The 26,733-nt window shown below is 42.0% G+C and overlaps 1 protein-coding gene and 1 pseudogene across 1 annotated transcript in view; one reads left to right on the forward strand and one right to left on the reverse strand.

Moving 5' to 3' along the window:
* Nucleotides 1-26,733, reverse strand: part of PAPPA2 (pappalysin 2) — a 525,758-nt gene that overhangs the window by 444,550 nt on the left and 54,475 nt on the right. The window lies entirely within an intron of this gene.
* LOC128312949 (40S ribosomal protein S4, X isoform-like) lies at nucleotides 21,239-21,849 on the forward strand (annotated as a pseudogene).

Raw genomic sequence — 26,733 nt, forward strand, 5'->3', positions numbered from 1 at the left:
GAAAAGAAAAGCAGGGTTTTCAAAAACTCAGACACCAATCTTCAGAGATTGAACTTCTAAAGCCAATCAACAACTATATGCAGAGGGGATGGTGAGAGGGGCTTCCCCAGGACAGAAGACATCTGGTCAGAAAAAGTTAGAGACAAGAAAAGAAAGAAGTTAGAGTAACAATGAAAAAGAACAAACAGAAACCTGAAAATGGAGTTGGTGACCAAACTAGTGAGATCTCTCAGTCACCTCAGAAGACAAGGACACAGGGCACCTGGCCGGCTTGTCAATAGAGCATGTGACTCTCTGTCTTGGGGTCCTGAGTTCGAGCCCCACATGGGATGTCGAGATTACTTTTAAAAAGTTTTTTAATCTTTAAAAAAAAAACTAAGACAACAAGGACTTAAGTGCACCCCATCACTGAAAGCAAAGGAACACCCAGAACAGAAGGGAAGTTAAAATTTCCTGAATAGTCAAAACCATGACTTATGGACGGCAGGATCTTGGTTACCAAACAAAGCTGCTTTTATCTTCCTACCAAAAGGAATGTGGAGTCATCCTTGAGGATTATACAAATTACAAGCATTTTCAAGGGCACATAGACAACGAGGAGTATGCTGGAGTGAGATGACGGCACACATAAATGCATACTCTCTCAGATGCCGGGCACTCAGCCGCTCTACAGCTCTGAGATCACAGCATCGTGGAGTTCTTACAGACCACGCTGACATACCCTTATCCCAGGGTTATGCCACACTACGTTTACTGAGATTATCTGTATGCATCCAAGCAATACTGGCCTTTGCACCTCTGCGTGGAACTTCCGGATGAGAACTTCGCTTTAATACTAGACTATCTGCAAGATTTCCAAAGGACCTGGAAGAGATTTCTGCAACTTTGCCTAGTGCCAGGAATTATAAGCTTCCATCAGGAAGTTGTGATCTGTCCACACTCGTGTTTGAATCTCAGTGGCATGCTAGAAAATATTTGACAACAGCTCTTTTGGGGGGAGGTAGGAGCACTGATTAAGCACTGATCAAGGATCAACATCCTCGAGGAGAAAGCAGGCAAAAACCTCTTTGACCTTGGCCGCAGCAACTTCTTACTCAACACATCTCTGGAGGCAAGGGAAAAAAATGCAAAAATGAACTACTGGGACCTCATCAAAATAAAAAGCTTCTGCACAGCGAAGGAAACCATCAGCAACACTAAAAGGCAACCGACAGAATGGGAGAAGATATTTGCAAACGACATATCAGATAAAGGGTTAGTATCCAAAATCTATAGAAAATTTATCCAACTCAACACCCAAAAAACAGATAATCCAGTGAAGAAATGGGCAAAAGACATGAATAGATGCTTCTCCAAAGAAGACATCCAGAGGGCCAACTGACACATGAAAAAATGCTCCACATCACTCATCATCAGGGAAATACACATCAAAACCATGATGAGATACCACCTCCTACCTGTCAGAATGGCTAACATTAACAACGCAGGCAACAACAGATGTTGGCGAGGATACAGAGAAAGAGGATCTCTTTCACACTGCTAGTGGGAATGCAAACTGATGCAGCCACTCTGGAAAACAGTATGGGGGTTCCTCAAAAAATTAAAAATAGAACTACTCTACAACCCAGCAATTGTACTACTAGGTATTTATCCAAGGGATACAGGCATGCTGTTTTGAAGGGGCACATGCACCCCAATGTTTATAGCAGCACTATCAGCAATAGCCAAAGTATGGAAAGAGCCCAAATGTCCATCGATGGATGAATGGATAAAGATATGGTATATATATATACAATGGAGTATTACATCCATTACGATGGATGAATGGGTAAAGATGTGGTATATATATACAATGGCAATCAAAAAGAATGAAGTCTTGCCATTTGCAACTACGTGGATGGAACTGGATGGTATTATGCTAAGTGAAATTAGTCAGTCAGAGAAAGACAAGTATCATATGACTTCACTCATATAAGGACTTTAATAAACAAAACAGATGAACATAAGGGAAGGGAAGCAAAAATAATATGAAAACAGGGAGGGGGACAAAACAGAAGAGACTCTTAAATACAGGGAACAAACAGAGAGTTACTAGAGGGGTTGTGGGAAGGGGGATGGGCTAAATGGGTCAGGGGCATTAAGGAATCTACCCCTGAAATCATTGTTGCATCATGTGCTAACTTGGAAATAAATTATAAAAAATAAATAAATTTTTGAAAAAAACTGTTAGTGCATGATAGGAGTGATGTTTAATCTTGTTTTCTCTTTGGTTTTTAACAGAAAATAGAGAAGCACAGCTCCTTTTCTTAGTTCATAATTGCTACCCACAAGTGACCTGATGGACAGAGAGGGCTTTATTTTCTGGTTGACAAAGCTGCTCTCACAATGCTGCTGTGTCTATTCCTTATACACTAAGCATTTTATAGTACGTGCTAATGCTACACGATAAAATAGTCTGATTCTGAGTGCCTAATATTCTGATTCAATATACATAAGTGAAAAAAGACCCTTATGTGCTCATTTTTTAATAGTCCTTAAAGTAAAGTAAATAGCTCTTTCATTGTAAATCATGGAGGTTGCTAAAATTATTGACTAACAATGGCTTATTTCATGGTTTTTGGTGTAGAGTAGTAATATGCTGTTACAGTTTTCTGGGAAAGTCGCTTTTTAGCAATTTTTCTTCAGAGATTCTGTGTTTTTCCTTAAGTTATACATATTATAAAGGGGTGTGTGTGTGTGTGTGTGTGTGTGTGTGTGTGTATGTGTGTGTGTGTGTTGGGTTTTCTCTTGCTTGTCTTATGGAAACAGGAAAGAAGCCAGGCCCGAATGTGTAATAACATCATCTTCATGTTGTCATGCTGGGATGCTATTACCAAATTCCTGTAGAAAATAAGCATCTGGACTTAAGTAAAACACACCTCTTTTGCAGCTAAATAACGAACCTTCTAATTATGACAGCAGCCTTCACATTTACAGGACTTTGCAGTTTTCAAATGACTTTTAAGTGTATTGTGCCTTCCAGAGGCACCTGGGTGGCTCAGCTGGTTAAGTATCCAACTCTTGATTTTGGCTCTAGTCATGATCTCACGGTTTGTGAGATGGAGCCCTATACAGGGCTCTGTGCTAGGAGGCTCTTTGGGATTCTTTTTCTCTCTTCCTCTCTCTCTATCCCTCCCCTGCTTGTACGCTCACTCACTTTCTCCCTCTAAAAATAAGGGAGCTTAAACACTAAAAAATAAAAATAAATGTATTGTGCCTTCTGGTGAACTTTTTTTATTGCAGTATAGTATACACACACAGTGTTACATTAGTTTCAGATGAACAACACAGTGATTCAACATTTACATTACAAAGTGATGACCACAATAAACCTAACCACCATCCATAACCATATGAACTTGTTACATGTTAACTCTATCCCTATGTACATTGTATCCTCATGTCTTATTTATTTTATAACTTCAAGTCTGTGCTTTTTAATCCCCTTTCCTTATTTTGCCCATCTTCCAACCACCACCCCCTCCCTTCTAACAATCACTGTTCTCGGAATCTCTGAGTCTGCTTCTGGTTTTTATCGTTGTTGTTCACTTGTTTTTTGAGATTCCACATCTCAATGAAATCATACAGTATTTGTCTTTCTCTGGTTTATATTACTTAGCACAATGCCCTCTAGGTCCATCCATGTTGTTGCAAATGGCAAGACTGTATTCTTTTTCACAGCTGCATAATATTCCAGTGTGTATATATTCCACATCTCCTTTATCCATTCATCTATCAATGGTGGACTTTTGCCAATATATGCTCTGGAATCTAAGGTCCTTAGCAGAAAAGCTACTAACACACATACTGAACATTAACACACATACTGAAAATTCAAGATTGGAAGAAAGAACAAAACAGGTAATTGTTCACTTCGATCTTGGCTTTAATGCAGTGGGTGCCATATTTGGGGAGAAAAGCCCCCAACTAATCACCATTTAGTCTAAAGCATCAGGAAGGACTGCCACATCACACACAACAAGGGTGACCTCACTAAAGAGTATGCATAGTTGATGTGCCTAACAAAAAGAAAAATGCCAGGAGAAAACAATTTTTGGAAGTTGACATGAACTCCTGGAATACGACCAGATTGTGGTATAAATCATGAGATTTCACCTTTTACTCAATGGAGCTTAAATCTCCACGCCCACCTCCAAGGCAGAGATGTGGCAGAAGTGGAAACAATAGGAGAAGAGGTTGTGAGACTCCACCTCAAAGTGCAAAGGCAGTAACTAGCACCTGGCATTCCCAGAAGCAGAGCTATGGCTTGTAAAACCTGCTGTGCTTTCTTGAAGCCAGGTCAAGACCAGCCAATGGCAATGCCTCACTTTCCCTAATTTGAACCTGTACTCATGGAGAATCTGGTATGTACAAGAGGACTGACTCAGAGATTTCCCTTGACTTCAGTGAAAATATGGTCTTAAGAGGGACATAAAGCATGGTACGTTTAAGAGCAACTAACCAAAAGAGGACATTAAAGATTTCAGGAAAGGGGAGCCAGTTCAGATAAGAGTGTTTGAGAAAAGTTCCACAGTGAACATGAGATTTTATCTGGGTTGTGAAGGCCCACTGGACTCAGACAGACAAAGAAGGGGTGAGGAGGTAACTTGAGGGCACTGGGAGCAAAGGCGTAGAGGTGAAACCATGCGGCAGGTACGTGGGCAACATGAGGGGAACCACAGAGTAGACACTGAGGCGTGTTTTTCAACCAAGGGTGAAAGTATAAAGACCAGATGTCTTCTGAGGAGTGCCCATTCCTCTGCCTGACGCAGCATGAAAATCTCAAGGCTGGGTGCATGCAGTGGCCCCTAACCTTAAAGCATCCTGCTTCCTCCACACCTGCGAGCAGTAGCTAGCCAAACACAAACAAACTACAGGAAGAGTTTGGAGCTCTTCCTAATAAACGGTACCAAAGGGAGACAATACGGTAACAGCAGCCAACTCTACAGCCTACTTAAGAGGAGAGAGCCCCAGAGAGAAAAACGGGCGACGGAGGCAAGACAAGGTTGTGATAACGATGATGGTGGCGACAACAGCCACGTGTACGCAGTGTCTGTAACGCCCCAGGAATCGCACTTCACCTTCCTCGCATCCCCACAGAAACTTCATGACGTCTATTAGTAGACAGGACTTCTGGTAACAAATAATGTAAAACTGATTTAAAATCACTTAGCATCAGGGTGCCCGGGTGGCTCAGTCAGTTAAGCATCAGACTTGATTTCAGCTCAGGTCACGATCTCACGGTCCATGGGATTGAGCCCCTCATCTGGCTCTGAGCTGATGGTACGGAGCCTGCTTGGGATTCTCTCTCCCTTTCTCTCTGCCCCTCCTCCACTGGCACACATATGTTCTATTTCTTAAAATACACAACCTAAAAAAAATAAAAATGAATTTTAAAATTTATTATTTATTTTAATGTTTATTTATTTTTGAGAGAGAGACAGAGCATGAGCTGGGCTGGGGGCGGGGGGGGGGGGGGGCGGTGGGCAGAGAGAGAGAGGGAGACCCAGAATCCCAAGCAGGCTCCAGGCTCCGAGCTGTCAGCACAGAGCCTAACATGGGTCTCAAACTCACAAATCGTGAGATAATGACCTGAGCTGAAGTCAGAGGTTTAACTGACTGAGCCACCCAGACGCCCCTACATTCAAAAAGTTTTTTTAAAAATCGCTTAGCATCCAAGGGGATTAATCATCTGGCATAACTAGAAAATTCATGGGTAGATACTCTAGGCTTCAGAAGTAGTTCAATCCAGGGGATCAAATGATATTATCAGGATCCTGTCAGTATTTTCATTTCTCAGCTCATTTTACTCTGGCTGGCGGCTTCATTTGCAGCCAGCCACTCTCGGCATACCTGGGGAAATTGACAGCTGGAAGCTCCCAGCCTACAATTTACACTTGGAGGTCAAAAGGAAAAGAAACTTTCTTCCTTGTTCACTCCCTCCCTCTTGCTTCCCCTGCCCTCTGCCTCTCCGTCTCTCCATCATGGAAGACTTTGGATGGCCCTACTGCATCACATGCACAATACTCAGGCCAAAAGCTCCAAGGCCAGGCTTGAGAGCCATGCCCATCCCTTTCCACCACAGAGGGGCAGGTAATGGGACCAGAGACCTGCTGGAACCATACGAGACGGGAGGGAAGCTCCCGGGCGGAAAACAAGCTGCTGGCCAGAAAACCACTCCAGGTGAATACTGACGTCATCCCTACTTGGCCACGAGAAAATTGAGGCTCTAGGTAGGTGGTTGTGTATGAAACCAGGCTTTGGAGTAAGACTGCCCTTTGTTAAACCAATGGCCGTTAACCTGAGAAGCTTTTGAAAAGGACTGGGCCGGAGCCCCATCCAGGTAATGAATCCAGAATCCAGGTAGTAAGAACTGGGGAACGGAAATTTTTTTTTAATGTTCTTAGGTGATGCTAATATACAGCCAATTTTGGGAACCCATATCCTAAACACTAGTTCCCTTTAATAATAAACCCCAGCTCCCTTCAGCCACCTTCATCAACCAGCATCTAAGTGAACTTACACTTTACCTGCCGCGCCCCCCATCTCTGTATCATTCCACACCCCATCTTCACAGATGCGGTCCCTCATACCTCACTTGACACAGCAGGCATTCAATAAATTTCTGCTAAACTGTAGCCCCAGATTTTCATACAAACACTCACAAAGGGCTGAGAGGAGAAAATAATAAAACTATCTTCGTGATGTAGTAGTGATGATAACGATAGGAGGAAAAAGTAAGAGGAAGAGTGATCCATGATCTGTCTCTTCTGAGTCAAAAGAGGAACAGAAAAAAAATAAGGATCTCAGTGGGTAAGATCATCATGTAGTATAAATTATTTTTCCAAATTAACATACACTTCAAGCCAGCTCCTGTGTCTTCGTCCTGCCAGGTTCCTTAATTATGACATCCTGTTCCCCAGATAAAGACTAATTAAGCTTGTCGGCACCTTTCTAGAATATGAACTGGTTTATTCTTTAAAAAGCTAGACTTCAATCAGTCAGAGAAAGACAAAAATCATATGATTCACTCATATGAGGACTTTAAGAGACAAAACAGATGAACATAAGGGAAGGGAAACAAAAATAATATAAAAACAGGGACGGGGACAAACAAAGAGACTCATAAATATGGAGAACAAACTGAGGGTTACTGGAGGGGTTGTGGGAGGGGGGATGGGCTAAATGGGTAAGGGGCATTAAGGAATCTACTGAAATCACTGCCTCACTATATACTAACTAATTTGGATGTAAATTTTTAAAAATAAAAAATAAAGTTAAATCAAAAAAATTAAAAAATTAAAAATAAAAACCTAGACGTCATTAAGTCAAAATCCTTTATGGAAAACAGTATATTCTAATGACTTCTTGATCTCTCATTTCATCTGACTACACCATACTAAACAATAGGTTTATTCTGATCAAAAGTTTAAGATTAATTTTACTGTAGTCAAGCAACTGCATGTTGGTTAAAAATCTTCTGTTTGGGGCGCCTGGGTGGCGCAGTCGGTTAAGCGTCCGACTTCAGCCAGGTCACGATCTCGCGGTCCGTGGGTTTGAGCCCCGCGTCCGGCTCTGGGCTGATGGCTCAGAGCCTGGAGCCTGTTTCCGATTCTGTGTCTCCCTCTCTCTCTGCCCCTCCCCCGTTCATGCTCTGTCTCTCTCTGTCGCAAAAATAAATAAACATTGAAAAAAAATTTTTTTTTAATAAATAAATAAATAAATAATAAATAGATAAAAATCTTCCGTTAGAGCTATGCGAACATAATAGCTATTGGTTCTGTGTTCCTTTGGGTGATTTGTTTCCTTTTCATAAAATAGCTTCATGCTCTCAGACTTCCATTTTCCCCTGCAGGACTCCTGAACCTATGTGATTCATCACTATTTGGGTGTGGAGGTATGTGCCTGTCTCTTTTCTAGGATCCCTCCATTTTTGGCTGCTCTGGGATTTCCCTGTTCTCTGCACCTGCCCTGACTGTGGGCTCTACCCCAGCATGGGCCAACCTCATAAATGTTTATGGGACTGTCTGCAGCAGACCATAGGCGCCAACCACAAGCACCTGTTGTTTCCTTGACTTTCTCCGGACCTGCAGTGCCCATCCCCTGCTGGACTCAGGCATTCCTTCCATCCAGAGAGTTTCTGGGGTTTGTATATCTGCATAATCATGTAATCATCAGTCTGCCAGTGGGTTTATTTCCAAAAACAGATTGGACACTGAAGTGTGTTTCCGGCAACTCAGGTGAGTCCTTAGGCTAAAGAAGCATTTGCCTAAAAGGGCCCTTTCTGTGAAATTTCAAGGCCGACTGGCAACCATAGTCCCTTTGGTCATATTTTTTCCAAAGTCCTGGTTTGTTCATTTTTATTTTCAGTAACCACTAAGGAAAAAAGGAAGGTCTCATTAGAGTCCAGGGAAAGAATGCATGTTTCCTCCGAGGAAGAATCTAGAATTTCCTTTAGGAATTTGATGCTCCTGTCTCCATGACTGCCCCTGCCACCACCCCAGGACTTTAGACTTAGTGGATCTAGGAATCTCTTGATCTCTTTACTTAATTCTTCCTGGACTCAAGTATTTCCTCCACCAAATAACTGTATGTCAGTATCACTTGAATTCAATACGCTCTGAAGGTCTATGTCAACATGCTTAAGAGCCTGCATGGCCCCCTCATATGACAAGACACTGCAAGCTTCCATTGAAAAATCTCCTGCATCCAACCTTCCACATCTCTACCACCCCTTCCATGAACCAACTTAGAACCTCCCATTTCCCCCTGGTTTCCTTAGTGCTGCCTTTTAGCTTCTTTAGCTACTCCCTCAATTTGAAAAATAAGTTTCAGCCTGGTTCTCAATGTCCATTTCTCTGCATGTTAAGATCTATCTCTCACAACTCTTTTCTCTATTACCATTAAGCATAAAAGAGTAGAGCAGAAGACCTCAAGCTTTTTGGTCCTGGGGCCCTTGTACATTCTTAAAAATTATTGAGGGCACCAGAAAAGTTTTTTATGGGTTTTAACTATTGATGCTTTCCATATTAGAAATTAAAACTGTTAATTTTTTAAACCATTTATTTTAAAACAACAGCAGTAAACTCATCATGTTAACATAAATAGCATACTTGTTATGAAAAAACTACATTTTCCAAAACAAAAACAAAAAATAGTTTAAAAAAGTAGCACTGTTTAATGTATTTGCAAAATTTTTAGTATCTCGCTTAACAGAAGACAGGTGGATTCTCGTATCTACTTCTGCTTTAAAGTTTTTGTGATACAACATTTCATGTAATAATGGAAAATTACACCATTCCCTCATGAAATAATGAGAATGGAAAAAAGGAAAATACTAATATTATTATGAGAATAGTTTTGACCTTATGGAGATCCTGAAAGGGACCCAACGACCCATGGACATTCAAGGACCATACTTAAATGAGAATTTCTGACCCAGGGTAAATCCCACCCAGCCCAGCCTAGGCTTGGAAACACCACAACCCAATCTAACTCCAGCAAGATAGGAGTCTGAACAGTATTCATATACAGTTGGCCCTTGAACAACAGCAAGGTTAGGTTACCAGCCCCTGTGCAGTAGAAAAATCCATGTATAACTTTTGATTCCCCAAAAACTTAACTACTTAATAGCCTGCCGTTGACTAGCAGCCTCACCAATAACATAAACAGTTGATTAACACATATTTTTATGTTATATGTATTACATACTGTATTCTTAAATAAAATAAGGTAAAGAAAAGAAAATGCTATTAAGAAAATCATAAGGAAGAGAAAATACATTTATACTACTGGACTATATTGAAAAAAAAATGTGTGTAAGTGGGGATGGCTTTAAATCCTACTGTTTTCACTTTATCAGTGAGGATGCATTTAGCAACAAGTAGCTAAAAACCAACCAAAAGTGGCTTACGGGATAGGAATATTTATTATGAGGGTGCCTGTTCAACTCTTGATTATGGCTCAGGTCGTAAGTTCAAGCCCTGTGTTGGGCTCTGTGCTCACAGTGCAGAACCTGCCTGGGGCTCTCTCTCCCTCTCTCTCTGCCCCACACCTGCTCACTTGCTCTCTCTCTCAAAATAAATAAATAAACTTTAAAAACCAAATAAATATCCTTTTTAAAAAAGAATATTTATTATGTCTCATAAGCCCTAAGCAGGATGGTGTTTGGATTCATTGATTCAGCAGGGTCTCTCCATCTCTCCACTCCGCCATTTTCATCATGTCACGTCTGCTCTTCGGTTTTCTCCCTTCATGTTTGCTTGCCTCACATATCGCAGCCTCAAACCAGAGCACCCAGAGGCAGGGAGAGTACAAAGTGTCCTTTTCAAAACAATAATAAGCTTTCCAGAAGCCCCACAGTGGACATCCTCTCTTGTTTCATTGGCCAAAACTGTCTTTCATTCTCATGCCTGAACCAATTAGTTGGCAAGGGGAAGTACATCATCATGACTGAACTAGACCAACTAAAAATCACCCCTGATGAACACTGTAACCCCCCACTGATTAAAAATATTGGGGTTCTCTCTGCAAAATAAAGGAGAGAAGAGCTATTGGGTGGGTGACAAATAGTGTCTTCCCACCTTCTTTCTAGCTGAGTTACCTCAGAGAGGTTACTAAACATCTCTCGGGCTCAGTTTCCTCATCTATTAACTGCAAATAATAAAAGTACCTACCATCTCGGCTTTTATGAGGATGAAATAGGATTGTTCATGAACAGCACTTAGCACAGTGCCTGACACAAAGTAAGTACCCAGGACGTGTTAGCTATTAATGTGCCATCTAATTCTCAATTTTCTAATCAGATATTCTTTCGTATATATAAGCTGACCTTCCCTCCTCTTCTAGAGGCTAATAACATCCTCTATAATAATCTATCACGTGATTGAAAGGTTTTCTTCTTTATATTTTAATCACTGAGCTGCTTCTTTTCTACTCTCCCTTGGCCATTTATCCAATTGACTTGAAGAGCAGAACAAAAATAGACTCGGTGCTAAATTAAGAGGACTGACAAACACTGAGAATAAAAGGAAAATTGCTATAATCCTGGCGAAAATACAGTTTACTCCATCTGCAATGTCCAAGTATAATATTTGTTTTTTTATAATAAACTATTGTAGACTCCTACTTGGCTAATAGCACACTGTGACCCCCAGGTCTTGCTATGTCTAAGCATGCTGTTCCCCTCACCATTGGTTTCTCACCACCATGTATTATTTCCTTCTGGTTGACCTGGGGCGAGTGTTTACACTATGTGCCACACAAAACAAAAGACTTCTAAGAATTTCCTTAGACGCCTGTGAAACAGACCATCAGAAAGAGAAATCTCTCAAATATAATGTTTCATCAGCTTGGTATGGCAATATTATCTTTGCAATTATATGCAACTCTCAGGAATGATGTAGGGAATGCAGTTGAATTATGTATGCATGCTATATGTTCGTTAAAAAAAGGAATTGCCCAAGCATGTGTCTTCTAGTAGATGAGTGAAATATACATCAATCATCTAGTTCAGAGGCTTTGTGTTCCTTAGGTGTTTTGTGATGATTTCTCTGAACTATTCCTCAGGATAATTTTAATACGGTCATCTTTGTCGATAAGGCTGCATGGGATAAGAGCAAGAGCCCTAGCCCGGGAAGTAGGTGAGCTAGGTTCCAGCCCTGCTTACTGTGAATCATCTGTGCAACATCCAACAATTTACGTGTCCTTCCCGAGCCTCAGCCTCCTCACTCGCCACGACTAACTTTGTAGCTCTGGTACTCCAAGTGGGGCTGACGTTGCCAACCCTACTTACATCCTGGGAGTTGAAAACACCTTCACAACACTGTGCTCGTGCAGTGTCCACTCCAGGGAGGTACCTGGTAGCTCTTGGAACGTGCACACGAGCTCTTAACCTTGGCAGACAACACCTGACCATGTCCGTGTGATACCCTTTTGATCCCTGGCTGTGCAGTCTGCTTTTGTGTGTCAAGGACAGTGTCTGGTGTCTATCGGAGAGGAGCTTCCTCTATGTGGAAGTGCAACGGTAGAAATCCGTTAAAAAAAATACTTGAAGAAAATATCCCAGTGGTGTTTTTTTAATGTTTATTTACCTTTGAGAGAGAGGGAGGGACAGAGCATGAGTGGGGGAGGGGGAGAAGGGGACACAGAATATGAAGCAGGCGTTAGGTCTGAGCTGTGAGCACAGAGCCTTACACAGGGCTTGACATGAACCGTGTGATCATGACCTGAGCCAAAGTCAGACGCTTAACCGACTGAGCCACCCAGGCGCCCTTCTCAGTGTTTTTGATGATCAAATGGTACAGGATCAAATATGTCTGCTTGTCCCGGAGACAGCAGAATTTTCACTAAAGCGTGCTACTTTTTTTTTTTAATTTTTTAATGTTTATTTTGTTTGTGAGAAAGAGAGAGACAGAGTACAAGCAGGGGAGGGGCAGAGAGAGAGACACACACACAGAATCTGAAGCAGGCTCCAGGCTGTGAGCTATCAGCACAGAGCCCGACGGGGGGCTCGAACTCACAAACTATGAGATCATGACCTGAGTCAAAGTTGGACGTGTAACCAACTGAGCCACCCAGGTGCCCCTAAAGCATGCTACTTCTTCAAAATATACCAGTGTCAATGTCAGAGGTTAGGCACTCATATAAATACAAAATACAAAAATTATGTTCACAAAGCTTGATGCTTCTTGCTTATAAGCAATTTGTGCCTCTATTCCTATTTTTAATTTTTTTAATTCCAGTTAATGAACATATGATGTTAAATTAGTTTCAGGTATACAACCCAGTGATTCAACAATTCCTTTATTCTTTCATTTGAGCCTCTGCACAAAGAAAGCAGGCACTTGGAAGGGTTAAGTGACTTGTGCAACGTCACTTAGCCAGGTGGTTAAGGGAGCCAGCCCTGGAGACCAACTCTTCTTACTCTGGTCTTGTCTGTTTCCTGGACTTGGTCCTGCCTCCTATCAAACAAGCTGATTACCAAGGAATGAAGTACATCTTTCCACTGCCTCTGGCTGCTGAGTGATCCACCTGAAAAGGGCTGGTCCAATTGGCAATATACTCCAAGCTAGTCACATGTTCTAATCAACTAGTATTAACACTATAATTAAGTTTACTTTTAGGAAACTCCTGAACAGGAAAACCAACCAGAAACCAGATGTTCCAGCTGATTCACTTTTGTGTGTACGTGTGTGTGTGTGTGTGTGTGCTCGGAAATGGCTCATTGCTACACATTTAACCATGTTAGCACACAATGATATGAAAGGGTGGTTAAGAGAGACAAATGACTAAATAAGCGAGTTTTTGATGCAGAGTTTTTCCATCACGTAATATTGATGGTTTCTTACATTTACAATGAGGAGCACCAGCATGATGGTCAAGCAGAAGGGCTCCCGTAGTCATGTTCCAGATCAAATCCTGCCTCTTTTACTAGCTGGGTAACCCTGTCAGTCTCCTCATTCACATGACAGAGATAAAACTGTAACACGTACATCGTAACGTTAAGAGAAGTAATTGTGGTAATACCTACGGACAATGTCAAGTTGTACTAAGCACACAGTAAGGGCACGGTATACGTTAGGTTATTATTATTATTTATACAATGGAGTGTCACATTATCTTCATGTTATAAACAAGGAAAGGGAGACCTCAGAGAAGTTAGTGATTTTCCTAAACATACAGTATCTTAAGCGGCCTTATGGAAATTTATTTGCTAAAACCTTACTAAAGGTTAACTGGTGTCAGGCTGAGAGCAAACCCAAGACTAAGGGAGAGAAGAGGAGGAACAGCAGGCTGACTGAGTGGAAGGGGCTCTCGAAGGACCATGAGAGACAGCACTGAGCTGAATGTTGCCAACTTCACACTTCTGCTACATTTAAGAAGCGACTGGTCTGGGCCACCCTGCTTACCCCAAGTGGTCTGGCCTTCCCTCAAAGCATGACAACAGCAGGAGAATCAGATCAGATAGAAAGACCCATCTTATGTAACTTACCAAAACAGCCTCTAAGCAGAAGGCCTGCTATGTCTAGGTCTGCCCCGTGCGACACGATAAATCTGTTTAAGTTTGAGAGGTATCAGTTACGTGGACGCAACCTTCTTTTCTTATGATGTCTGTAAGTTACGAATACTCATAGCTGATAGTAAGTAAAAAAAGAATCAACTAAATTCGCAACTAAAATATCTATAGTGGTAGTGTTGTCATTTTAATTCCCAATCCATCTTGTATTAATCGATATTTTGTTCACTGAGACAAATCTACCGTCACTGGTTTAAAACAATTATCAAAGTACTACAGAGGTATCTAAACCTTATTCTCAAATTTCTGTTCTTATCTCTTTGCAGAGCAGTGAGAATTTGTGGACTGGCACATATTTCCTCACATTATGTATATAGTATTGGCATAAACGTAAGGATGTTTATTGTCAACTTCCTGAGAAATTCAGAAGTGGTCCCGGGGTTAGTTAGTTAACCGGGGTTAATTTGAGGGCTCCATGTCATTAAAAAAGACCCCGACTTTTTTTTTATTATCCCATTTTGTCATCTGCAGGATATTGGTTCCTATCCTCAAGCTTGTAATCTCATGGCCACAGGCTTCTAGAGCCCCAAATATCACCTCCTCACTCAACATTCTCCAAAGCAAGAAGGGAAGAATGAGGGCAAAAGCATTTTCTCTTCATGTGACTATATCTTCACTCAGAGAGGACGATCTGGTCTGGAAGCTCCCCAAAGATCCCCCCACTCATCCAAGACTGCCCCTATACTGAATATGCAAAGGAGAACGGCATGGCTATGGTTGAATGAGGGCAGTGGAGATCCAATCCCGTGGGGCACACAGCCACCTGAACAAAACCAGATGCTTCAGCAAGAAAAAACAAGGAATAGATGGATGTTGGGCAAGAAAGGAAGAGTCTGCCACAGAAGTCTTAGCTCTTCCCAGACCGCATGAGGCTTAAATAAGCCTACCCTCAGGGAAAATGTGGCATTCTCCAAGAAGAGAAAAGATATGCACTCGAATTTTTGAATATTATATAGACTTCTAATCCACTAGAAACTTCTGGAATTCAGAAAGCACCAAAAGACAGATCTCTCATTCATTATGTCCTGAGCAGGTTTTTCAACCTCCCAAGCCTCCTTTCCCTTGTTTGTAAAATGGGTTTATAATACGACTTTCCTCAGGGGTGTGCTTTGAGGATTTTAAAAGTTAATAGAAAACCCTTAGGATAGGGATTGGCATATGGTAAGCCCTAAATAAATCTTACCTTATTATTATTACCGCTAAGTAGTTATGGAGACTATGTTTGAGTTTCTCCATAATCCAGGGTTAGAAAACCATGAGAGCTTGAGAACGTGGAGACACCTAGGACAGCTTCTGGAACTTGCCTCACACGAATGCACAATAAGCAAAGGACGAGCAGAGGTGGAAAAATGCTATGGGCCACACAGGTGACTTCAGGGAGAAAGGCGTCAAGGCACTCACTCTGAAGCAATGGATACTCGGCGGGCCCAGATCTGTGTCACAGCCCAGCAGAACCCAAGCAGCACACAGAACCAGGCCTTGGGCCCTTACAAAGTCTTGCTCTGTAAGTCCTGTTGGGGGACTGTTTGATGACACTCCGGTCAGGGCTGTAGAGCAACGGAGCTGTGCCCTTGGAGGTGGTGCTGGGGTTGTGATGCTGTGCCGTCTCCTTGCCAAGGAGTCACTCCAGGAAGCCAGAGCCTCGGGAATGACCCGGAGGACCTTTCAGAAGCCGTTGACAGAAGCAGCTGGGAGTTCTCATGCCCAGCACAGAGTCACTGCATGCAACAATACAGAGAGGAACAGTCACCAAGAGCTGGGCCAACAGGCCTTCCGTGTCACTGAGGGCCATGAGCCACAAAAGCAGGTGCCGTCGACAGCGGCTCCTAAAAGATGGTGCTGGAAACTGCCAATGGGACCTATGCTCATGATTCAAAGCAGCAGAACCTCGGTGAGAAATGGGAGGTCTTACTGCTCAGAAGTTCTGGCTCCCCTCACGGCCAGTGCAGGGGATCCAAGTGCTGGTCAGTGAACAGCACACTGTAGAGGGAACAGCATGGACTTGGGAGTCAAAAGACCTGGACTTGAGTTCTGGATTTTCCATTCCATGCCCTTGAGTAAGTCCCTTAATCCTCTGAGTTTCAGAGGATTTAATAAGCCAATATATATATAAACGCTTTATAACATACAAAGTAACAGGAAAATCAATAACACTGTTGTCATTATGTTCTCAGTATATTCCTCAATGAATAGTAAAATTAACAATTTTGCACGAGGGAACCCCAAGGGGCTGTAGCCCCAGAAAGTCTGAGGAGGGGCCCAAGCCGGTTTGGGAGCTCCTCAACAGGAACCTTAGGTTACAAAACTGAGTTCTGGAGAGTGCACATCTCACTAACGAAGAGGATCAGATTCCAATTCGTGATCTCGCCTTTGGGCCTCTGCGGAGACGTGGTACAGCTTTTCGGCTGCTTAATGTGCTGGAGATCCCATTTTGTTTCAAATGAAAAACCACCTGAAAGTTTCCTAAAAAGGGTTTTCTTAGGGAAAATTTAAGCATAACATATCTGTGGTTGAACTTCAGTCAGTGGAGTCCCTCCCAAAGTTCCCTGAGAAAACCAGAAGGCAGCAGCATCTCAGCAGTTGGGAGAGGAGGACACATTACAAGACGCGATCACAGCTGCTGTGTTGTCAGGACATCCTTCTGATGGCGCTCAGACTGGTGCTCTCCACCCCGCGCCACCAGTCTCGAGGATTCCCCACACACAGCAGGGTAGGGGCACCACCTCCTTGCCTCCCTTGCCTTGGGCACTGTCTTCTGTTTTGGCAACGAGTGCGCTTCTGACAGACTCCATCTGCCCATCCACTTTGAGTTTCCACTGCACTGACATCTGGGATTCAAAACTATTCAATCTACTGTCAACAGAGTCTTCTTTAAAAAAAAAAAATTAAGGGGAAAAAAAAAAACAGTCAAGAAGTAAAGGAATCCAAACACTATCTAAAATGAAACAGAGAAACAGCATTCTTTTTGTCTTGTTTTTTAAATAGAGCTTTCCATACCCCATGTGTTTATGCTATAATTAGAAAGCATGTTGTAGAAAGGGTGTTATGATCACCCTTTAAAAATCTTGTTTTTATAACACTGAATTTGCCATATGATATTAATTTGGGGAAAGAAAAACACAGGGAAGCAGCCACAGCACACAGAGTTCGCATTGCAGGGCTATGGGGTTTCAGAGTCAAGAAGAATAGCTAAAAAAAAATAATAATAATAATAATGTCTATTAATGTTTTCAGGCATAAAAGTGATGAAATTGTCTAATTTGAGTCCGCATTGACTGTTCCCTAAACGATGGCAATAGACTGAGTTATCCTGCTTCCCAATTTTTCCCTCCTCTGATTCAATCTCCAGAAATCATTGTCCTGAATCCCAAGTCTGATTATGCCCTCGCTCTGGTCAGAACCATTTAGTAGGCCCCTAGCACTCACAGAAGTAAAGACTGCCCCAACTTGGTTGCCCACATTCCCCCTAGAGCCATTCTCAACAGAAGTGATCCTGCCTCCCCCAGGGGGTATTTGAAAATGTTGTGGGGGGGGGGGGTCTTTCCAGTGGTCAACATGACAGGGACCACTACTGGCTTTGAGAAGGCTGGGACTAGGGATAGACACTCCCTGAGATGACAAAGAAGCTTGCACCCCAAAATACCAATGGATTACCCATTGAGAAACTCTGAGGCTACCTTCTCAAGTTCTCCATATGTATTTTCTATTCCTTTCTCTGTCATATCCAACGCTCCAGCCACCTTGACTAGTCCCACTTCTGACCTCAGTGGCCGTGTTCACACAGTCTCTGGTCTGGAATGTCCTTCCCAGCTCACTGATCTTTACCACCCTCAATCCTTCAAAACCCAGAATAAACTATTCCCACCACCCCATCAACATTAACTTCTCCCATTTCTGTGGTTCCACATCACTTTGCTTAAACCTCTGCTTTAACACTTATTGTATTCTGCCTTTAATTAGTGCCATTTTTGTGACTCTTATCTCCACCACCAAATAATACATCCTTGAAGACAGGAATCACCTTATCATCTTTATATACCTATAACACAGAGCACTCACTTAGTACCTGGTACGTTGTAGATTTGTTGAATTTAATTAAATTAAACTCATTTTTTTTTCAACGTTTATTTATTTTTGGGACAGAGAGAGACAGAGCATGAACGGGGGAGGGGCAGAGAGAGAGGGAGACACAGAATCTGAAACAGGCTCCAGGCTCTGAGCCATCAGCCCAGAGCCCGACGCGGGGCTCGAACTCACGGACCGCGAGATGGTGACCTGGCTGAAGTCCGACGCTTAACCGACTGCGCCACCCAGGCGCCCCTAAACTCATTATTTTTAAATATTTTTTCTATCAAATACCTGTGGGGACATTCTAAGTTTTTGTTAAACTATTAGTGGATTTAACATGCAAAGTCTTCTTTTATTAGGTCTTCATGGGCAAAATTCTGTTTGAGTAAATTGCAAAAATGGTTGGTCTCCTCTCTCTGTAACTTAGGGTTAAATCCTTTCAAAAGAAACAACCAAAAAGAGTTATTCTTCTAAAAGTCACAAGGAAAAGGAAAATGTAATTTTTTGGTGTTACCCAGTGAGATCTTTGTGTACACATAGCTCCCCAAATGACTAAACTTTACAAATGTCACTTGATTTTAATTCAACTTTCTAAAAAAAAAAAAAAAAAAAATTTTTTTTAAAGTCACCTTTGGACTGGGATGAAACATGGAAAATTCCAACTCAAAGTAAGATTTTTTTTCCCCCTAGGAAGCTGTGAGCAAATGAAAACAAGGTTTGGCGGGAGCATTTTATCACCTCTACCATAGGACGGGTCACTGCCAGCCCCATACTTGTTGATGAGACATTTGGCAAACGGCCTGCTGCAGAAATATAGTCTGTGACTTTATTTTGCTGGAGATTTCATCCGTGAAGATTTTCTTTTCCAGTTACAAAGTTCTCCCAAGAGGGACATAGCTGCTTTTTGGAAACCTGTGAAGTGTTGGCAAGTCTTGCCCTGTTTACCATGGAAACTTGTACTTGGATAGAATTACAGTGTATGACCTGGTGCGAGCATAGATGGATGTTTGATGCCTGCTATTTTCTCTTCGTGTTGATTTGGAAATTCTAAATCATGGAACCAGATCAAATAACTTTGATCTTTCCAGTTCATTTGTTCATCGTAGCATATGGTTATACCTGCACAGACTTGAAAATACATTGGCAGATGACAGAACATATGTTACAATTAAAATTTATGGGTTTGGTTCTGTTAATCTGCACAGAGTTGCCTGAAAAGGGAGTAGACTATTGGTAAGCATGGGTGATTTAATGGCTGCTATCTGTTGTTTTTTCTTCAGGAGTTCTAACATATCATATGGGTTTGAAACTGCATTGATGGGTTATTTTATTTTTTAAATAAGAAAGAAAAAAAATAACTAGCCCTGCCTGCAAGCAGATATTATCTGCTTTTCTCTAAATAACTGTTTAAAGCATCTGGCCCAGGATCGTGTAAAAGATTTGTTTTTATGTCTTTGGGAAATATTTAACAGTCTAGTACAGGACTTCTTCGCTTCTTGACTGGATTACGGCAATCATTTCTATCTTGATCCCAGACCACAGTGGGGCACCCCACCCTCAATCCATTTGCCATAGTCTCACTGGCCCTGTCATTCAAAAAGCAGATCTGATCACCCCAATCCAATGGTTAAAACCCTTCACACAATTTTGGAGAGCTTTTAGGAAAAAGTGCCAAATTAGCTTGGAATGCAACATTCTATCCTAACCTTTTCTCTCACCTCACACGACTCTCGCTCTATATTCTTCTGAACCACATGTCACTGGCTAAGGTATCACTCAGTTGTGCCTCTCTGCTTTTGAGCCAGCTGCTCCCATGCATGTAAGGTCCTCTCTGAACTCCCTGCCTTTCCATGGCTTGCTCCTATTCACCTGTCAGCCCATGTGCCACCTTCTCTAGAAACCAACCCAAATTTTCTCATCTAGAAAAGGTGACCTCCACAAGTGTTCCAGTAGTACTTGTGCATGTCTCTAGGATGGCAGCTGTCACACTCACACAGCACTGTAATCACAGAGAAGTTCCAAGGGACCATGTTTTATCCAGAGCGTAACAAATACCCTGGTATGTAGGGCGCCTGGGTGGCTCAGTAGGTTGAGTGTCTGGCTTCGGCTCAGGTCATGATCTTGCAGTTCATGAGTTTGAGCCCCGCATCAGGCTCTGTGCTGACAGCTCAGAGCCTGGAGCCTGCTGCAGATTCTGTGTCTCTGTCTCTCTCTGCCCCTCCCACATTCTCTCTCTCTCTCTCTCTCTCTCTCTCAAAAATAAAAAAAAAAATTAAAAAAAAATTTTTTTAATATCCTGGTATGTAGAAGGTACTCCATAAAAATTGATCACATTATGGGGCACCTGGGTGGCTCAGGCAGTTAAGCCTCTGATTTTGGCTCAGGTCATGATCTCGCAGTCTGTGAGTTCGAGCCCCATGTCGGGCTCTGTGCTGACAGCTCGGAGCCTGGAGCCTGTTTCTCATTCTGTGTCTCCCTCTCTCTCTGCCCCTCTGCCTCTCATGCTCTCTCTCTCTCTCTCTCTATCTCTATCTCAAAAATAAATAAACACTAAAAATTAAAAAAAAAGATCACATTATGAAGGGACAAAGGATGAATGGAGCAATAAAAGTTTGCATTTATAGTATATTTGTTTTTCTGGTTATACCTTTAGACATTGATAATTCTTGAATTTTCCATTTTGTTTTTTTTTTTAATTTTTTTGATATTTATTGTTGAGAGAGAGAAAGCGTGTGAGTGGGGGAGGGGCAGGGAGAAAGGGAGATACAGAATTCACAGTGGGCTCCAGGCTCCAAGCTGTCAGCATAGAGCCTCACACAAGGCTCAAACTCACGAACTATGAGATCATGACCTGAGCTGTAGTTAGATGCTACCGCTGAGCCACCCAGGTGCCCCCTGAATTTTCCATTTTGAAAGGATCTTAATGATCAGGAATTATTTCTTCCCTTTCTACCATTTTGAGAAAACAACATAGATTTAAGAACCAAGCTGAACTAAAAGAAAGTTTACACAAGCTAAGAACGGAAGGATGTTCTTTTCACGGCTACCACAGCCATGGCTCCTGGTCCCAAGAAGCATCTCAAGTGTGCAGCAGTTCTAAAGCAGTGGATGCTAATAATTTGATCAGTGTGTTTGTTGCTCGTCCATCTACCGGGCCCCATGAGCTGAGAGAATGTCTTCTCCTCATCATTCTCCAAGGAACACACTTAAGTATGCTCTGACAGGAGAAGAAATAAAGAAGATCTGCATGCAGCAGTCCAATAAGGTTGATGGCAAAGTCCAAACTGACACAACCTACCTTACTGGCTTAATAGATGTCATGGGCATTGACAAGACTGAAGAGAATTCCTCTCTCATCTGTGACACCAAGGGTCCTTTGCTGTTCATTATATTACACCTTAGGAAGCCAAGTACAAGTTGTGTGAAGTAAGAAAGGTCTTTCTGGGCACAAGAGAAATCCCTCATCTGGTGACCCATGATGCTCACACCAACTGTCCCCCTGATTCCTCACCAAAGTAAATGAAACTATTCAGATTGATTTGGAGACTGGACAGATTACTGATTTCATCAAGTTTGACACTGGTGACCTGTATATAGTGATCAGAGGTGCTAACATGTAAAGAGTTGGTGTGACCACCGATGAAGAGAGACATCCTACATCCTAGTTCTTTCGGTGTTGTTCCCGTGAAAGACGCCAGAGGCAACAGCTTTGCCTCTCAACTCTCCAACATTTTCATTATTGGCAAAGGCAACAAAACATGGATTTCTCTTGCCTGAGGAAAAGGGATCCACTTCACCATTGCTGAAGGACAGACAAGACACTGGCAGTCAAACAGAACAGTAGGTGAAATGATCTCTAGTGATGTGACCTGAAGGGTCTTTGTACTTAATTTAAGATAAGATGGCACAAATAGACCCATAAATACGGAGAACAAACTGATGTTTGGCAAAGGGGAGAGGTTGGGGGGGGTGGGCAAAATGGATGAAATAGAGTGAAAGACACAGGCTTTCAGTTATGGAATGAGTAAGTCATTGGGATAAAAGGCACAGCATAAGGAACACAGTCAATGGCACTGTAATGGTGACAGATTGTGGCTACACTTGTGATACGCATAGCATAACATAGATGTTGTTGAATCACTATGTTACATACTTGAAACAAATGTCACATTATGGGTCAACCATATTTCAATTTTTTAAAAAGATAATATGGCGGGACACCTGGGTGGCTCAGTTGCTTAAATGCCTGACTCTTGATTTCAGCTCAGATCATGATCTCACAGTTCGTGGGATCAAGCCCCGCAGTGCAGAGACTGCTTGGGATTCTCTCTCTCCCTCTCTCTCTGCCTCTCCCCTGCTTGTGCTCTCTTTCTCTATCAGAATAAACAAACATGAAAAAGAAGTTTTTTAATAAAAATAAAAATAAAAAAAAGATAGGGGTGCCTGGGTGGTTCAGTCAGTTAAGTACCCGACTCTTGATTTCAGCTCAGTTCATGATCTCACAGTTCATGAGCCTGAGTCCCACAAGTTCATGAGCTTGTGCACTGACAGCACAGAGCTTCCTTGGGAATTCTCCCTCTCCTTCTCTCTGCCCCTCCTTGGCTCATACTCTCGCTCTCAAAAATAAATAAGCATTTTAAAAAAAGATAATATGGCACAATTAGAATAAAAAAACAAAGAATTGAAGAATGCCGTTTCAGAACTAAGTATTAGTTCTGAAACCATTTCAGAACGAAGTATTAATGAATTACACAGGCATCATTCGAATGCTCCTGTGATCCCCTGCATGGCACACAGGTCACATATTGGCCAATACAGAACCTAAAATAAAAATACCAACCCTAGTTCGTGACCAGTGAGCTGCCTCCAGTTATCCCATAGATATTGGTAATTTTCAAGATAAAATCATTTTAAATTAACTTGAATACAAAGGAATTAACATAAAATTCTTAGCAGTTTTGGAAAAAGTATGTTATTAACTTGAACCAGTAATAGGGTTTACAAATCCTTCTCATATTTAAAATACTCCAGGGGCACCTGAGTGGCTCAGTCAGTTAAGCGTCCGACTTCAGCTCAGGTCCTGATCTCACAGCTCTTGAGTTCGAGCCCCACATCGGGCTCTCCACTCTCAGCGCAGAGCCCACTTCGGATCCTCTGTCTCCCATTCTCTCTTTCTCTCAAAGATAAATAAAAATTTTTAAATTTAAAATAATCTGCTTGCAGGATTTGTGACTTTCCACTTGTTTTCTTGTATTCCTCCAAAGGCACTGAGAGTTCAGAGACTCCAATATTTAATTCTAGTGTGAATAAACCCAGCTCCAGTCCAGAACTTGCACTTTGTGACATCTTCCACCCAGGCTCCGAGGGATAAAAGCACTGTTTAAAATCAGCCTTCTGAGGCACCTGGGTGGCTCAGTCGGTTAAACGTCAACTTCAGCTCAGGTCATAATCTCACAGTTCATGGGTTCAAGCCCCACGTCATGCTCTGTGCTGACAGCTGGGAGCCTGGAGCCTGCTTCGTATTCTATGTCTCCCTCTCTGTGCTCCTCATTGCTCATTTTCTCCCTCTCCCTCTCTCTCAAAAAATAAACATTAAAATCAGCCTTCTACATAGAAAAAAAAACCTGGAGTGTGATGAAGTGCAACACTCTTTCTACCCTTAAACTACATCCCTCTCTACCCCTGCCATTACTGCTCAGTGTCTATAACTGCTTCAACAAACAGAAACACAAAATAAGAGGGACTAAGGCCTCAGATGTTACAGAGATCATCCACTGACTTAAACTCACACAGCCTACTGTGTTTCCCTTTTTTGCCTTCTTAGCCTGGAAGCTCAGAGGCCAATTTATTACTCAGTCATAAAACTGTTCTACTCTCTGCTTCAGTTAGAAGCTTCATTCATCCACTGTATTTTATGAACTACACGTTACTACCCCCCCCCCAAATTCATATCTTGAAGCCCAAACCCCCTAGTGTGGTTATATTTGGAGATGGGAGCCTCTTAGGAATTAAAATTAAGTTAGGTCATTAAGGTGGGGCCCTGATTCAACAGGATTAGTGTCCTTACAGGAAGAGTCACCAGAGAACTAGTGAACTCTCTTTCTCTTTCCCCTTTCCCTCCTCTCGGCCTTCCCTGCACACACATTAAGGAAAGGACATGTGAGGGCATAGCAAGAAGGCAGCCAAAAGGAGAGCTCTCACCAGAAACCAAACAAGCTAGAACCTTGATCTTGGGACTTCCAGCTTCCAGAACCGTGAGAAAACACACTTCTGTTGTTTAAGCCATCCAGTCAACAATATTTTGGTATGGCAGCCCCGGCTATTACACATATGATTCTCTCTTTGTCTGACTCTTCACTGCTCACCTGGCAACTAGCCCCTGAGCTCCGGTCGCTGTAAACTCTGCTGTGCTACATCTCGCATTGTCCACCCACCAGGCACACAAACTTGGAAAAAAATACTTCATAAGCTGAATGAAATCAAGAAAGGTAATAACTCAGCACAATAATTCGGGGGCTATACTCAATCTATACTTGCAACCTAAAAAAATTTTTTTCATGTTTACTTATTTTTGTGAGAGAGAGAGAGAACACACACAAGCAGGAAGATGTGGAGAGAGAGGGAGACACAGAATCCTAAGCAGGCTGCAGGCTCTGAGCTGTCAGCACAGAGACCGACGTGGGGCTCGAACTCTCAAACCATGAGATCGTGACCTGAGCTGAAGTCGGACACTTAACTGACTAAGCCACCCAGGCACCCCATACTTACAACCTTAATTCAACCTTGTCTGTTGCTTTTAAAGAGTATCCTCCATAATTTTATAAAAAGCAATGATAACTTTTTTCCTTCATATACTCTGCTGTCCAGTTTTGTAAGTGAAGTTTCTATAAAAGTGGCAAAATTAATAAGTATACTGCTGTGGCTTGATTTCATGGGACAGTGTATCCTTACCGAACACTGAAACAAGCCCACTTCTACCCCATTTGCTTTGTTTTCATGTTTTCCTCTTTTTTCTAATCTGTAGTATCATCCACAACCCAGCCCCCCTCCTCCATTCTCAGGACTGTCCCTCCTACCACACTGGCAACAAACAAGCTCGGTATTGCCTATTTCTTTGCTGTCATTCAGCTCAGAGAGGAAACTCTTTTCTTTGTGTAAGACATACTCCAGATAGCTATCTTATAAGCCTTCCAAACTGTAAGATCTTCTAGAAGTATAGGTGTTTAGAGCTACAGAAAAGCTGATATTGTCCAATGAATAGTTTTTGTGTCAAGAAAAAAAATCATGGATTAAGATAACAGTTTTGGGCCGCCTGGGTGGCTCAGTCAGTTAAGCATCTGACTTTGGCTCAGGTCATGATCTCACGGTTTATGAGTTCGAGCCCCGCATAAGGCTCTGTGCTGACAGCGTGGAGCCTGCTTAAGATTCTGTGTCTCTCCCTCTCCCTCTCTCTGCCCCTCCCCCCACGAGCACTCTCTCTCAAATAAAAAAAACTTTAAAAAAATGTTAAGGTATATACACACACACACACACACACACACACACACACACACACACACATATATATATACACACACATATATATGTGTATATATATATATGTATATATATAATAGTGTCCACTACAGCTCACATGCTTAAAACTTTCCTTAAAAATTTTCCTTGTGGGTGCCTGAGTGGTTCAGTCAGTTAAGCATCCAACTCTTGACTTAACAGCTCAGCTCATGATCTCACGGTTCACGGGATCAAACCCCACATCAGGCTCTGCACTGACCAAGCATGGCCTTGCTTGGGTTTCTCCCTCCCTCTTTCTCTGCCTCAATCTCTCTCAAAATAAATAAATAAATAAACATTTTTAAAAATTCTCCTTGTGGGCCAAAATATTCTGAATTTTCACTGAATGAAATCATATAGCTAAGACTATTTTAGATAAATCCAATTTGACTTTTTTTAGGTACAGAATTCAAGAAATGACACGTTTATTTTTTGAAAACTGTATTTGGTCATTTTGACAAAAACAACTGAAAAGTGGTTGAGTCTTGTGAATTCCTGTGTGAACTGACTTCAGTGAGAGACAATGTTAGGAAAAATAATAAACTAAAGTTACCTGTGATTCGAAAGTACTTTATGAGTGACTACGAAAAGGTCTTCAATATCTCCTGGACAAGCACATCAACATTAGCCTTTTGGGCATTTAGAAACTGAATAGATTTAAATATCTCAAGATACAACAGGGTCCAAGTATAGAATGACCATTTCCACTGAGTGGTCCAGCATGGATACATGGTTACAGTGCCTCTATACATGGTTCTGGAAAAGACCATTGGTCAGGAAAGCAAGCACCAGTTCCCACTTCTTTGAAAATTAAAGTATTGTTTTCTTGAAATGCTCAAAGAGAGCTTAGCAGACCTGACATTCAAGATGTTGCATGGCCGCCCCAATATGACCTTTCCACTTTTCTATCATAGACTCTATTCTCAAGTCTAATTAAACTCCTTCTTGACAACGCTATCTAATGTTTTCTACCCCACTTATGCTTTATATTATGC

The sequence above is a fragment of the Acinonyx jubatus genome, chromosome E4 (assembly GCF_027475565.1).
Source record: "Acinonyx jubatus isolate Ajub_Pintada_27869175 chromosome E4, VMU_Ajub_asm_v1.0, whole genome shotgun sequence".
Classification (NCBI taxonomy): Eukaryota; Metazoa; Chordata; class Mammalia; order Carnivora; family Felidae; genus Acinonyx; species Acinonyx jubatus.